The following is a 16,284-nucleotide window of genomic DNA, read 5'->3' as shown; positions in this document are numbered from 1 at the left end:
ACAAACAAAACTAGACAAAAAACTAGACAAAATCAGACAACAGTAGACAAAAGTAGACAAAATCAGACAAAAAGAAATTAGACAAAACTAAACAAAACTAGACAAAATAGGACAAAACTAAACAAATCTAGACAAAACTAAACAAACCGAGACAAAACAAAACTAGACAAAACTAAACAAAAATAGACAAAATGAGACAAAACTAAACAAAATGAGACAAAACTAAACAAAACTAGACAAAATCAGACAAAACAAAAGTAGACAAAATCTGACAAAACAAAACTAGACAAAAGTAGACAAAATCAGACAAACAAAACTAGACAAAACAAAACTAGACAAAAGTAGACAAAATCAGACAAAACTAGACAAAAGTAGACAAAATCAGACAAAACAAAACTAGACAAAAGTAGACAAAATCAGACAAAACTAACTAGACAAAAGTAGACAAAATCAGACAAACACAATAGACAAAATCTGACAAATCTAGACAAAATTACACAAACAAAACTAGACAAAACAAAACTAGACAAAAGTAGACATAATCGGACAAAACTAGACAAAACTAAACAAAAGGAGACAAAACTAAACAAAATAGACAAAACTAAACAAAATGAGACAAAACTAAACAAAATTAGACAAAAAACTAGACAAAAAAAATCAGACAAAAGTAGACAAAATAAGACAAAACAAAAGTAGATAAAAGTAGACAAAATCAGACAAAACAAAAACTAGACAAAAGTAGACAAGTCAGAAAAAAGTAGACAAAATCAGACAAAAAAGTAGACAAAATCACAAAAGTTGACAAAAACAGACTAAATAAAACTAGACAAAAGTAGACAAAACTAAACTAGTCAAAAATAGACAAAATCAGACAAAACTAAACAAAATGAGACAAAACTAAACAAAACTAGACAAAAGTAGACAAAACTAAACAAATCTAGACAAAACTAAACAAATCGAGACAAAACTAAACTAGACAAAACTAAACAAAAATAGACAAAATCAGGCAAAACTAAACAAAATGAGACAAAACTAAACAAAACTAGACAAAATCAGACAAAACAAAAGTAGACAAAATCTGACAAAACAAAACTAGACAAAAGTAGACAAAATCAGACAAAACTAAACTAGACAAAAGTAGACAAAATCAGACAAAACACAAGTAGACAAAATCTGACAAATCTAGACAAAATTAGACAAACAAAACTAGACAAAACAAAACTAGACAAAAGTAGACAAAATCAGACAAAACTAAACTAGACAAAAGTAGACAAAATCAGACAAAACACAAGTAGACAAAATCTGACAAATCTAGACAAAATTAGACAAACAAAACTAGACAAAACAAAACTAGACAAAAGTAGACAAAATCGAACAAAACTAGACAAAACTAAACAAATTTAGACAAAACTAAATAAACCTAGACAAAACAAAACAAGACAAAACTAAACAAAAGGAGACAAAACTAAACAAAAATAGACAAAACTAAACAAAATGAAACAAAACTAAACAAATTTAGACAAAATCAGACAAAAAACTAGACAAAATCAGACAAAAGTAGACAAAATCACACAAAAAAGTAGATAAAAGTAGACAAAATCGGACAAAACAAAAAACTAGACAAAAGTAGACAAAGTCAGAAAAAAGTAGACAAAATCAGACAAAAAGTAAACAAAATCACAAAAGTTGACAAAAACAGACAAAACAAAACTAGACAAAAGTAGACAAAAGTAGACAAAACAAAACTAGACAAAAATAGACAAATGCAGACAAAACGAAATTAGACAAAACTAAACAAAACTAGACAAAAGTAGACAAAATCTGATAAAACTAGACAAAACTAAACAAATCTAGACAAAACTAAACAAACCTAGACAAAACAAAACTGTACAAAACTAGACAAAATCAGACAAAACTAAACAAAACGAGACAAAACTAAACAAAAATAGACAAGGGTAGATAAAATCAGACAAAACAATACTAGACAAAACTAGACAAAAGTAGACAAAGTCAGAAAAAACAAAAGTACACAAAATCTGACAAAACAAATCTAGACAAAAATAGACAAAATCTGACAAAACAAAAGTAGACAAAAGTAGACAAAATCTGACAAAACAAAACTAGACAAAAGTAGACAAAATCAGACAAACAAAACTAGACAAAAAACTAGACAAAAGTAGACAAAATCAGACAAAACTAGACAAAAGTAGACAAAATCAGACAAAACGCTTCTAGACAAAATCAGACAAAACAAAACTAGATAAAATCTGACAAAACAAAACTAGACAGAAGTAGACAAAATCAGACAAACAAAACTAGACAAAAATAGACAAAATCAGACAAAACTAAACAAAAATAGACAAAATCAGACAAAAGAAAACTAGACAAACGTATACAAAATCAGACAAACAAAACTAGACAAAACTAAACTAGACAAAACTAAACAAAACTAGACAAAATCAGACAAAACTAAACAAAACTAGACAAAATCAGACAAAACTAAACAAAACTAGAAAAAGGTAGATAAAATCAGACAAAACAAAACCAGACAAAAATAGACAAAATCTGACAAAACAAAACTAGACAAAATCTGACAAAACAAAACTAGACAAAAGTAGACAAAATCAGACAAACACAACTAGACAAAACAAAACTAGACAAAACTCAACAAAAATAGACAAAATCAGACAAAACTAAACAAAATGAGACAAAACTAAACAAAACTAGACAAAATCGGACAAAACTAGACAAATCTAAACAAATATAGACATAACTAAACAAACCTAGACAAAACAAAACTAGACAAAATCAGACAAAACTAAACAAAACGAGACAAAACTAAACAAAACTAGACAAAGGTAGATAAAATCAGACAAATCAAAACTAGACAAAAATAGACAAAATCAGACAAAACAAAACTAGACAAAAGTAGACAAAATCAGACAAAACGAATCTAGACAAAATCAGAAAAAACAAAAGTAGACAAAATCTGACAAAACAAAACCAGACGAAAGTAGACAAAATCAGACAAACAAAACTAGACAAAACAAAACTAGACAAAAGTAGACAAAACAGACAAAACTAGACAAAATATACAAAATCAGACAAAACTAAACAAAAATAGACAAAATCAGACAAAACAAAACTAGACAAAAGTAGACAAAATCAGACAAACAAAACTAGACAAAACAAATCTAGACAAAACTAAACAAAACTAGACAAAATCAGACAAAACTAAACAAAACTAGACAAAATCAGACAAAACTAAACAAAACGAGACAAAACTAAACAAAACTAGACAAAGGTAGATAAAACCAGACAAAACAAAACCAGACAAAAATAGACAAAATCAGACAAAACAAAACCAGACAAAAATAGACATAATCTGACAAAACAAAACTAGACAAAAGTAGACAAAATCTGATAAAACAAAACTAGACAAAAGTAGACAAAATCAGACAAACACAACTAGACAAAACAAAACTAGACAAAACTCAACAAAAATAGACAAAATCAGACAAAACTAAACAAAATGAGACAAAACTAAACAAAAATAGACAAAATCAGACAAAAATAGACAAAATCAGACAAAAGTAGACAAATCAGACAAAACAAAAGAAGAAAAAAGTAGACAAAATCAGACAAAACTAAAAACTAGACAAAAGTAGACAAAGTCAGAAAAAAGTAGACAAAATCAGACAAAACAAAAGCAGACTAAATCAAACAAAAGTTGACAAAAACAGACAAAACAAAACTAGACAAAAGTAGACAAAATCAGACAAAACAAAACTAGAAAAAAATAGACAAAATCAGACAAAACTAAATTAAACAAAACTAAACAAAACTAGACAAAAGTAGACAAAATCTGATAAAACTAGACAAAACTAAACAAATCTAGACAAAACTAAACAAACCTAGACAAAATTAAACTAGACAAAACTAAACAAAAATAGACAAAATCTGACAAAACTAAACAAAACGAGACAAAACTAGACAAGGGTAGATAAAATCAGACAAAACAAAACTAGACAAAAATAGACAAAATCAGACAAAACAAAACTACACAAAAGTAGACAAAATCTGACAAAACAAATCTAGACAAAAATAGACAAAATCTAACAAAACAAAAGTAAACAAAATCAGACAAAACGCATCTAGACAAAATCAGACAAAACAAAACTAGACTAAATCTGACAAAACAAAACTAGACAAAAGTAGACAAAATCAGACAAACAAAACTAGACAAAAGTAGACAAAATCAGACAAATGTAGACAAAATCAGGCAAAACTAGACAAAAGTAGACAAAATCAGACAAAAAGAAATTCGACAAAACTAAACAAAACTAGACAAAATCGGACAAAACTGGACAAAACTAAACAAATATAGACATAACTAAACAAACCTAGACAAAACAAAACTAGACAAAATCAGACAAAACTAAACAAAACGAGACAAAACTAAACAAAACTAGACAAAAATAGACAAAATCAGACAAAACAAAACTAGACAAAAGTTGACAAAATCAGACAAAACGCATCTAGACAAAATCAGACAAAACAAAAGTAGACAAAATCTGACAAAACAAAACCAGACAAAAGTAGACAAATCAGACAAAACAAAACTAGACAAAACTAAACAAAACTAGACAAAATCAGACAAAACTAAACAAAACGAGACAAAATTGGACAAAACTAGACAAAACTAAACAAATATAGACATAACTAAACAAACCTAGACAAAACAAAGCTAGACAAAATCAGACAAAACTAAACAAAACGAGACAAAACTAAACAAAACTAGACAAAGGTAGATAAAATCAGACAAAACAAAACTAGACAAAAATAGACAAAATCAGACAAAACAAAACTAGACAAAAGTAGACAAAATCAGACAAAACGCATCTAGACAAAATCAGACAAAACAAAAGTAGACAAAATCAGACAAAACGCATCTAGACAAAATCAGACAAAACAAAAGTAGACAAAATCGAACAAAACTAAACAAATCTAGACAAAACTAAACAAACCTAGACAAAACAAAACTAGACAAAACTAAACAAAAATAGACAAAATCAGACAAAACTAAACAAAAAAGAGACAAAACTAAACACAAATAGACAAAATCCGACAAAACAAAACTAGACAAAATCAGACAAAACTAAACAAAACGAGACAAAACTAAACAAAAATAGACAAAATCAGACAAAAGTAGACAAAATCAGACAAAACAAAAGTAGACAAAATCTGACAAAACAAAACCAGACAAAAGTAGACAAAATCAGACAAACAAAACTAGACAAAACTAAACAAAACTAGACAAAATCAGACAAAACTAAACAAAACGAGACAAAACTAAACAAAAATAGACAAAATCAGACAAAAGTAGACAAAATCAGACAAAACAAAAGTAGACAAAATCAGACGAAACAAAACTGGACAAAAGTAGGATTATTGTCTATAGGATATTTTTGATTGTCAATTAATTATTTTTTAGATCACTATAGTATTAAATGTTTTTTTAAAGACCTATGATTTTTCTTAAAGGATATTGATTATAATATGAACATGTAAAATTACAATATAATAAACAATTCAGTAAACATTATATATCACATTATAAATATATTAAATTAAAATGCTGATGAAACAGGGGATGCAGTGGCACAGTAGGTAGTGCTGTCACCTCACAGCAAGAAGTTCGCTGGGTTGCTGGTTTGAGCCTTGGCTTGGTCAGTTGGTGTTTCTGTGTGGAGCTTGCCTGTTCTCCCTGTGTTTGCGTGGGTTTTCTCCGGGTGCTTTGGTTTCCCCCAGACATGTGGTACAGGTGAATTAGGTAGGCTAAATTGTCTATTGTGTGTGTGTGTGAGAGAGAGAGACAGAGAGAGAGAGAGAGAACTGTGTGTGAGAGTGTAGGGAGAGAGTGAACATTTAAGTGTGTGCAGGGCAATGTACGTGTGCGTGTGTGTGGGGGGGATGAGAAAGAGAGAGACTATGCATGTAAGTGAACATGCTGAATTATCTCATGAGTGAAGGGATTTTCTGGTGAAAGAGTCTGACGATTTGAGTTCTTGTACTATAGAAACTATTGACATCCATCATATATCTACAAAAAACAAACAATCAAATATCGATTTGTTACAGTTGTGCTAATGCTGGTACACAAGTATTTTCCATTTAAGAGGTAATCATCTTTGAAAGTTGTGATTTCCACACATAAGTTCTAAATAAAAATTCATTATATTTACCCTAAAAATATCCTAAAAGTGTCAAAAAATATATATACTTAAGAAATGATCTATATTCATAAATAAATAACAAGCTGTGTCATATTTATTCTGTGAATGATCAAAAGTTGATATTTCTCAGCAAACAGTCCATTCAGACTGCAGAAATGCAAGTTATGAAATCATTAGTTTTGCTTTTCTACCTTTACTATAAAGTGACAAATCAACCTTTTGGTCGAGCATGTTTTTGAAACATTAATACAAACACACTGAATATTTTTCATGGCACCAAGTAACATAACTTTGTAAAGTTAGAGCTCTTATGTCAAAAAAATATGCTTACCTTGCAAATTTTTACCAAAAACAGTTCACATGATGTCAGGACTGATTTCCTTGTTTTTGATTTGAATGTAGAAGTAATGTTGTGACGAGTGCTTTTGATTGAGTTAGAGACAACTAGTGGATTTTTTTGGCATAACATACTTCAACCAAGTGGTAGAGATGGCTCAATCAGGTTTAGTTAAGTTAGGTACTCCTCTCAATAAGATATGGTCAAAATATGCCAACCATTTGGTCGAGCAGGCAGTTAACGGAATAATATATAAATATTAATATATTTATAGATTTTAATTTAAAAAATTCTTGTGTTGTGAAGAAAAAATCTAATTATGTGTGGAAATCATCGTCAATGCTTAGATATAGATTTGAACTGAATCGATGGCATGATAATCGTAACTGAACCAAACCGTGAGACCAGTGTAATTTCACAACCCTACTCGTTACAATTATAGACCTTTTTCTTGGCTGCTGCATGGAGGGCGCCATAGCGACCAGCGTCTTCCGGTAGAATGTTTAGAACTTCCGTTTACAGCGTTTACAACCGGTAATTTGCGCTCCGAAAATGGGTTTCAATAGCATTTTAGTGGATTACGGAGTGTTTTTGAGACAACTTTGAAAGGTGTGTGTTCTGAGATCTGTAGTTCAAGTGCGAGAGAAAAACAGTATTGTAAGCCATGTTTCTTTTCGTTCTGCTTAATCACGTGCCCCAAAAAAGGATATTTAAAATAAACAAAACAATATGATGTCTTTTGACTGCTTTCTTTAATAACTACATTACACAATACTTGTACTTTTACTTTCAGTACTTGAGTAGTACATTTTGAAATAAACTACTTGCAATACTTAAGTACAAAAAATTTTGAATACTTTAGTACTTCAAGAGCACTTCAACTTCTACTCAAGTCACTTTTTGCTAGAGTGCCTGTACTTTTACTTAAGTCTGGGTCTCTAGTACTTTATACATCTCTGCTAAGTTGTTGCTAGTTGGTTGCTAAGGTGTTGCTAGTTGGTTGCTAAGGTGTTGCTAGTTGGTTGCTTAGGTATTGCTAGGCAGTTGCTAAGGTGTTGCCAAGCAGTTGCTAACCTGTTGCTAGGTGGTTCCTAAGGTGTTGCTAGAGTAGGCTGAAAGAGTAGGGCTGGAGTTTTTGTTTGAATGTGGAGCTGGAGGCCAAGGGAGGGGGGTGGGATTGCTTTTTTGGGCAATGGCTAGAGGTTCGATAACCAGAGCGAACAAGGGAGGTGAGAGTGGGCATCCTTGCCTTGTTCCTCTCCCAAGAGGGAAGTGTTTTGAATAGTAATTGTTTGTGCGTACGCAGGCTAAAGGGGAAGTATACAAAAGCTTTATCCAAGATATAAAATAATCATCTATTCCAAATTTTTTAAGAGTATAAAATAAAAAAAATATCCTACTCAACTCTGTCAAAAGCCTTTTCAGCGTCCATGTATATAATTAACTCTGGAGTCTTTTTATGTGGACTAGTGTAAATAATGTTGAAGAGACGTCTGAGGTTATGAAAAGACTGCCTTATTTTTAATGAAACCAGTTTGATCTGGGGAGATTATAGCCAGTAGTAGTGGTTCCAAGCGACATGCTAGTATCTTAGCAAATACTTTTCCATCTGCACACAGTAGAGAAATGGGACGATAATTATTACACTAAAGGGGGCCCTTATCATTTTTATGGATTAAAGAGATAGAGGCTTGGCGTAGAGTTTGAGGAAGTATACCAGATTTGTAAGATTCATTAAACATGTTCAGAATAAGGGGTGATAGTTTCTAAAGAGGTGATGTTCTAAAAAAAATTCCGCTGGAAACCCATCAGGACCTGGGCACTTTCCACTTTGCAAACGGCTCAGCTTTGTCTTAACTTCATTGAGAGTGATGGGATCATCCAATTTTAAGGCCAAATCAGAATCGATAAGGGGAATATCAAGATTATTGAAAAAACTATCAAGGTGTGATTCTTCGTTAAGGCTTTCTGAGGTGTACAAGGAGTTGTAGAAATTTCTAAATTGGTTGTTAATGAGAAGTGGGTCAATTGTGGGTCCGGAGAAGTTAAATAGTTTAGGGCAGAGGACTGACGTAGCTGGTGTGCTAATAGTTTACTAGGTTTGTCACCAAATTCATAGTAATTATATCGGCTTTTATGAAGCGCTTCAGTGGCCTCATTCATTGTCAGCAGGTCAAATTCAGTTTTTGTTGTAAGTAGTTTCTTAGACAAATCTAGAGTAGGTGAGGTTTCCATTCTGGATTGAAGCTCCGCTAGATATTTAAATTAAAGAAGACTTCTGTTCAGATACCTTTTTCCTCTGATGTGCTGAATAAGATAGGATTTCTCCCCTCAGAAAGGCTTTACAAGCTTCCCATATAATACCAGCTGAAGTGCTAGGGGTAACATTTGTCAGCACTTGTAAGATGAGTTTCTTGGATAAAAGCTTTTTTAGGTTTAGCTGCTTCAAATGGTTGAGAACTTTATCACGTTTTATAGGTGAGTTAAGCCCTTTGACATTCCAGCTGGAAAATGTAAATACACCAGTAGGTGTGCCACTGAACACAGAAGACATTAAAAACTATTTGTCACAAAAAATTTCTCTGGCTCCCGCAGAAGAGAAAAAAAAACAAACAAAAAAAACACCTACCCGGACCCTCCTAACCCACACACATAACTCCAACAAATGATGTAGGCAAGAACATCTACATCATACATATCTCCAACCAAAAACAGTTGCAAGCTTCCTTCTTCCTTTATACAATCCCTCCCCATGTTTTACTACACAACCTCATAGTTGTATTTATATCATCACTACATACAACAAACAAAAAATAAATAAATGGAATAAACATTATTTGAACTATGACTTATCCGTAAGCTGGTAACAAACATTGTATACAGTTTAACAAGGCTTTATCTGCAGAACACGATGATATATCATCATCCATGAAAAAGAAAAATAGGCGAGAAGAACGAGTCACCATTGTCATCAAAAAGCAATAACAGAATTGTCCGGAAAAAATAAATCACACTGCATCATGACATACAAACGTCTGTTATTGTAAATCGAATAGTCACCCAGTAGTAACTCCTTGAAGTGGCATGAGTTTTACAAGAAAAAAAAAATGCTCCAAGCAGTTTATAACTAGAGATGTGTTTATATCATATCAAAGTCCAAAGCAAAGAAGTGAACTACTATGCGTCTAAGTTCCGAATGTAGTTGTTGGTTTCATTAGCTGTTAGCAACCATAGTTTCTCACCGTTCGGTAGAGTGATGCGTAGTTTAGCTGGACAGAGAAGAGCAGGTCTGAGTCCGAACTTGTAGAGCGCCGTCATGGCATCTTTAAATTAACTGTGCAGCTTTAGGACATCTGGGCTGTAATCTTCAAAGATCCGAATCTTGTGATTTCGAAAGGTCAAAATCCCTTTTTTTGTCCGAGACTCACAAACTACGAAATTCTTCACCTGGTAAGGATGAAACCGCAGAACCACAGGATGCAGTCTCTTTCCTGGGGCAGGTTTGGGAGCAGGGATTCGGTGCGCTCTGTCCAGTTCAGGCGGTGATGCGAAAATGTGATCTCCAAAATGCTTGCTGAGATTTTTGGCTAAGAAGTTAGTTGGTCATGGTCCCTCAATTGACACAGGGAGCCCCACAATGCGAATATTCTGCCGCCAGCTGCGCCCCTCTAGGTCTGAAATTTTAGACCGCAGCCACTCGTTTTCTTTTGTGAGGCCGGAGCACGTGGCCTTTAGGTGTTCAAGGTGCTGGGTCACCTCCGTGAGTCCCAATTCGAGGCAACTGATGCGCTGGTCGTGAGCCGCGACTGTGGAGTTAATATTGTCCAACTAAGTGTCCAAGCTTTCAAAAGAGGCTTTAAAATCCGCGGCAAGAGAGGCTCTGAGCTCTCGTGCAGGGCGCTGATTTCAGCTAGCGTAACACTAGAGCTAGGCAAGGATGACGCTTCACAGTCTTTTTCCACCTGTTTGCCCTTTCCTTTCGACATGTTAAGTGAGAATATAATACTACGCACTCTAAGAAAGAAAAGTAAATAGATTAAGGTTCCCAAAAAGTTCTAAAACAGGGAAGTTTGTAAAGAAGAAATGAAAAGTTAAAGGGAGCTGGTCGCACTCACAGCTATACCAAAGGCGACATAACCGGAAGTCCTCAGGTGTGATTCTAAGATCTAGTAATAAGAGCTAAAATTCATTTGGGACGGTTGTCAACTCATTTTGCACAAGCACCAGAATTGAGAACTACTGCTCTGAGATACTCAAAATAAAAAACTATCATACTCAACATGAATTGCCTTTCTAAAGTTACTTCTCTACTTCAGTATATCCCTGTAAATATTTCTCTACAATATTTAAAACAGTTTGATCATTTAGTCAATTAATTTCTCTGGAACAATAAGCACCATAGGTTGCATAGGAGTACATCGCAACAACCAGTTGATAATAAAAAGAGTTGGGGCTTCCTGAGCACTTATTTCATTAAAGAGCCCATATTATGGATTTTTGAAAATGCCCTTCCATGTAGTGTGTCACACAGCTCTAAGTGAAGTGAAATATCCAGCTAAGGCTTAAATCTGTAAGTGTACAGTGTTAAAAACTATTGATTCATCTATAAAAGAGTCGACTCATAGTGCTTCAAACGAGTCGTCTTGATAACGAGTCATTAGGTGTTTCGCGATGACGCAGCTACGAAACACAAGTAGTTGGGCGCGCAAACCCGGGAGATTTGAAACCTGCGGCCCCGCCCACTAACAGAAAAAAAAGTCTCACACACACAGAGACACACACAGACACTGGTCGAATGAAGTCACGCTGTGCAGATGGATATTATGGACAGTCTAATCAAAGATGAAACATCAGCAATATAGCCCAGCCTTGAGCAGTTCTGAGTGCTTCTGAAAACTATATGCTTTCAAAGAAGACTTCATCAGTTTGTTAAAGGAAGGATCAGTAAAGACTGATGGATCAGAGCATCATGAATCAGTTTCTACCCCCATTTCACAAGTGTAAGTAAGTGCGATTAAAATTATTGCCTCGTTTACTCTAGCTTGCAAATTATGTATTTAGTTGTGTTTTGTTACTTGTAACTGAGTGTACTGTATCAGGTTAACTCTTTATATTCTCATCGCGTGTAAAGCCACGTTGAAAACGCGACGCGTGCCGCTTTGATTGCGGATCGTCAGCTGTTTACACACATGCAACGGACAAGTTTCAAAATATTTCAGCTCAATATTATTGTCTCCTCGTGTGTGTAACGCACGGGTATTCGCGGATATAACTGAGCGCCGCTCCTCTATGGACACGCCGGCCCTGTGTGTGTGTGTGTGTCTGTGTCTCCTCGTGTGTGTAACGCACGGGTATTCGCGGATATAACTGAGCGCCGCTCCTCTATGGACGCGCCGGCCCTGTGTGTGTGTGTGTCTCCTCGTGTGTGTAACGCACAGGTATTCGCGGATATAACTGAGCGCCGCGCCGCGCCCTCTCTATTCAGCCGCTCCTCTATGAACGCGCCGGCCCTCTGTGTGTGTGTGTCTGTGTCTCCTCGTGTGTGTAACGCACGGGTATTCGCGGATATTTTCTAGTCCATCGTCTGTGTTTACATTCACCCACTGGCAGCCAAAATCCACTATGAAGCGTGTGTGCACTGTGACTACTTTTATATTGTAGATTAGCAGCTGGGCATTTCACTCTCGTGCTGAAGCCTTGTCCATGTCGACCAATCGCAGCAGGCTGTCATCGGTCCAATCAGCGCAGATTAGCTTCGCGCTGAGGAGGGGTTTGGGAACAAATGAATCGCTGAACGATTCATATGGGAGTCGCTGGGATAATTAGGTAAAAATAAATGCAGACTATAAGACCATCAAAGTGTTTTTTGACCTTGCATGCATATTAGACTGTTGTTGGAGACCCTTACAACCTAAATATGACCCTATTTCATGTATAATATGGGCTCTTTAATACGCCTTCAGTCTGAGACATCTCGCGCACTGGTCCCTCCCTCCTGAGAGAGCTCAGTCTTGGTTTATGGTTGAACAAGCCATCCTATTTCCCCTCCCACCACTACAATGTCTATTCGTCCATCTATTTATTCGTTTTATTTTATAAATGTGTTATTTTTAAGGCTGATCTCAAAAATATTATATTTTTTTACTGACAGAATTTTAGGTGCAGGCTAGGACCGTCTCTGCCATTTCCAAATAACATTGTCCTTTTGACATTTTACAAAAAGTGTTATGACCCGCTTGTTTGAGTTGCAACATAAAAGAGAGATGAGCCAACAAAATAGCCTAAATGCAAATTATTTATTATAAAATGTAACTCAGAACAATCAATCAAAGCAACCAACAAATGTCTAGAGGTAATAATGAAGATAAAGAACTTAAGATACAATCACAACAACATGATATGTAAGTAAGTAATGCAAAACAAAACCATAAGGTTAAAGAGTCAATGAGATGGCAGGTCTTGACATGAGGACTCCTGAGAAGCAACAGCATCCTGGGGTAGCTAGCACAACAACTTTTATATACCCAATGATGAGTAATGCAGGCATCCAATCAGGATTTACCACATACTCCAATCTGGAGTCTTGGGATCATCACAGTGTATTAATATTGTAAAACTTAATACCTGTCACTCTGCCTAAATCATAAAATATTCATCAAGTTTGTATTCTACTCAAAAAAGTAAATGTAGTAAACTAGAAAGAATCTTGAACCTAAAAGTAAAGAAACTTTACTAATAAAAGCTGCAACACAGGGCAATTAAATGGGCTTTCTAAACTTGAGGCCCTGGTATACTGCAAACTAACCATCCTGGAGCTCCACCTTCTTTGAAGTGCGGTGTCTTCCCAGTGATTTGTTTCTCATTCTAGGAGTCAGAACAACACCAGCTACATGAATACACTGGAGAGTAGAGTACAGATGTATCTGCACTGTGGTACTGTTTGCCAGATGTTTTTTAAACTGTTCTCTCAGCCGCCATCATTGTGTTTATGGTAAACGCAAGGAGCGCAACAAATTTACAACCCCACCTACTGCAGTGTAGGACTGCTGGAAAACAGTATACCGTCACTCAGCCTTTTCTAACATTATTCAGACATGAAAAATCCTGTGAACATGAGAAAGTGTTTTGCTGCATTCATGTCATGTGTGCAACTTTTTGTCCATGTTTTTTAAGCTGCGCCGAATGAGCGAAACTCTGTAGACACTGATCAAATCTGTACGGTTTCTCTCCAGTATAAATCCTTTTTTGTGTTTTCAGATGTGTTAACTGAATAAACCTCTTGTCACAGTGTACTGTCTCTCCAGTGTGAGTTGTCTGGTGCAGTTTCAATTTTGGAGCTCATATATTCACACCAGTATGGATCTTTTTGTGTTTATTAAGGTTTGCTGATCGGTTGAAACTCTTCCCACACTGAGTGCATGTGAATGGTTTCTCTCCAGTGTGGATCCTTATGTGTTGATTAAGGGATGATGATTGGCTGAAACTCCTCCCACACTGAGTGCAAGTGAATGGTTTCTCTCCAGTGTGGATCCTCATGTGTTGATTAAGGGATGATGATTGGCTGAAACCCCTCCCACACTGAGTGCAAGTGAATGGTTTCTCTCCAGTGTGGGTCTTCATGTGTTTATTAAGGTCTGATGATTTTTTGAAACTTCTCCCACACTGAGTGCAAGTGAATGGTTTCGCTCCTGTGTGGCTCATCATGTGTTGATTAAGGGATGATAATTGGCTGAAACTTTTTCCACACTGAGTGCATGTGAATGGTTTTTCTCCAGTGTGGATGTGAATCTTAAGATGGTCTTTTCTTCCAAAACTCCTTCCACACTGAGTGCAGGTGAAACGATTCTTGTCTCTCCTTTTCAAAATACTATCAGTCTGTAAATTTGTTTTTTCCTCAATTTTGACATGATGTTCCTCCTCTTTACTCCCCTCATTCTCTTCAATTAGGTCTGAAATAAATAAATAAAACATAAGTTTTCATTAAGTCCTAAAAACTCATCAAAAGCTGAAAAGTGAAAAGACACTGGAAACATTGGCTACACACACTGTAATTTTGATGCACATTAAATGCAAAATAAATCAGATCATATTTTGTTCAGTCCATTAACGTGTACACATTTAAGCAGATTCAATTCATCTTTCAAGAGTTCACACTTAGCTCATGATTGATTTTAAGCAAGTTTGGCATTCTGTCCCTGGAGAGAGCCCTGAGCTCAAAAGGTCCTTGAGCCCTGGGCTCCCTCCCATTTGCAGGGCGAGAGGGGAGCTCTGAGCTCAGGTAGGTCTCGAGAACTCCCCCATTTTTGATAAGAGCTGATGACGGAAATTTTTTGTTATAAAGATATATGCTGCTGGATGTAAGTTTGACTGTAGTGCTAAATTTAGATTGATCAATTAACTTGTAGTGCATGTTTTTGGAATGTGGGAGGAAACCGGAGAACCCGGAGGAAACCCACACAAACACGGGAAGAACATGCCAACTTTGCACAGAAATGACAGCCGGCCTGTTAAAGGACTAGAGCCGGTGACGTTCTTGCTGTGAGGCAACAGTGTTAATCACTGGGCCACTGTGCCACCCTATGAAGAGAAAGGTGGAGGAGTAGGGTTGGAAAGGGGGATTCTTCAAATCGAAGATGACTATAGTGAGAAACCTTGGCTCTTTATATTGGGTTAGGAATCATTTGATTGGCGGTGATACGTAGCTAATGCAGAACCAGCCATGTTCAATCTTAATCACGTGATCCTCTCAAAATTAGTTTATAAATAAACTTCACTTCAAGAGTTCACACTTAGCTGATGATTGATTATAAGCAAGTTTGGCACGCTGTCCCGGGAGAGAGCCCTGAGCTTAAAAGGTCCTTGAGCCCTGGGATCCCTCCTGTTTGCAGGGCGACAGGGGAGCTCTGAGCTCCGGTAGGTCTCGAGAACTCCCCAAAATGCTCTGCACGGGACAGCAACTGCGTATTTTTAAGAACCCCCTAAAAGGCAATGAAGATCAACGCAATACCTGGCTGCTGGTATAAAAAAGGTGTTAAAATGGTACTTGAATAGCTTGTAGGATCAAAAACGGGGCCGGTGCGGGTATAAATGGAGAGATAAGAGTTGCTACCTGAGTGGTGTACTGACTGATGGAATATGTACAACTATATATGCTCCCGGGGCAGTGTTAATTGCATGGACCGGGCTGGAGAGTGAGGTAAATGTAATGACTTGAAGCATGTAGGCGTGAGCTCTGTTAGAGAGGCTTACTATGGCAGTGGTGAAATGTAGCTATGAAGTTCAGCAGAGTGTCTCTGCTGCTGCACATGTGCGGTGAGTGTTAGTATCATGGAATTATTGAAGAGTAACTATGCATGCACAGAGGCATTTAAACTACTGTGGCAAAACAGAGTAGAGTATCAGTGAAAATGAAAATTTGGAAGTGTATCAGAGGTCAGGCAGAGCGTCACTGCTGCGGCAGTGGTGCAGAGGGGAATGAAGCTCAGCGGAGCGCCTCTGCTGCAGAGGTGAAATGGAAGTCAATATTGGAAGGGAAATTTGCCTTCACAGAGACGTTTTAACTGCTTTGGCAGTGCTGGGGAGTGTATCAGTAGTGAATGGCTAAATGGAAGTGTATATAAGCTCAGCAGAGCATCACTGCTGCAGCAGTGGTGTAGAGGGGAATGAAGTTCAGCGGAGCATCTCTGCGATTGCAGAGATGCAATGGAAGTC

Source organism: Danio aesculapii, chromosome 4 (genome assembly GCF_903798145.1).
Source record: "Danio aesculapii chromosome 4, fDanAes4.1, whole genome shotgun sequence".
In the NCBI taxonomy this organism is placed as follows: domain Eukaryota; kingdom Metazoa; phylum Chordata; class Actinopteri; order Cypriniformes; family Danionidae; genus Danio; species Danio aesculapii.
The sequence above is the reverse complement of the archived record's forward strand: the minus strand, read 5'-3'. Positions refer to the sequence as shown.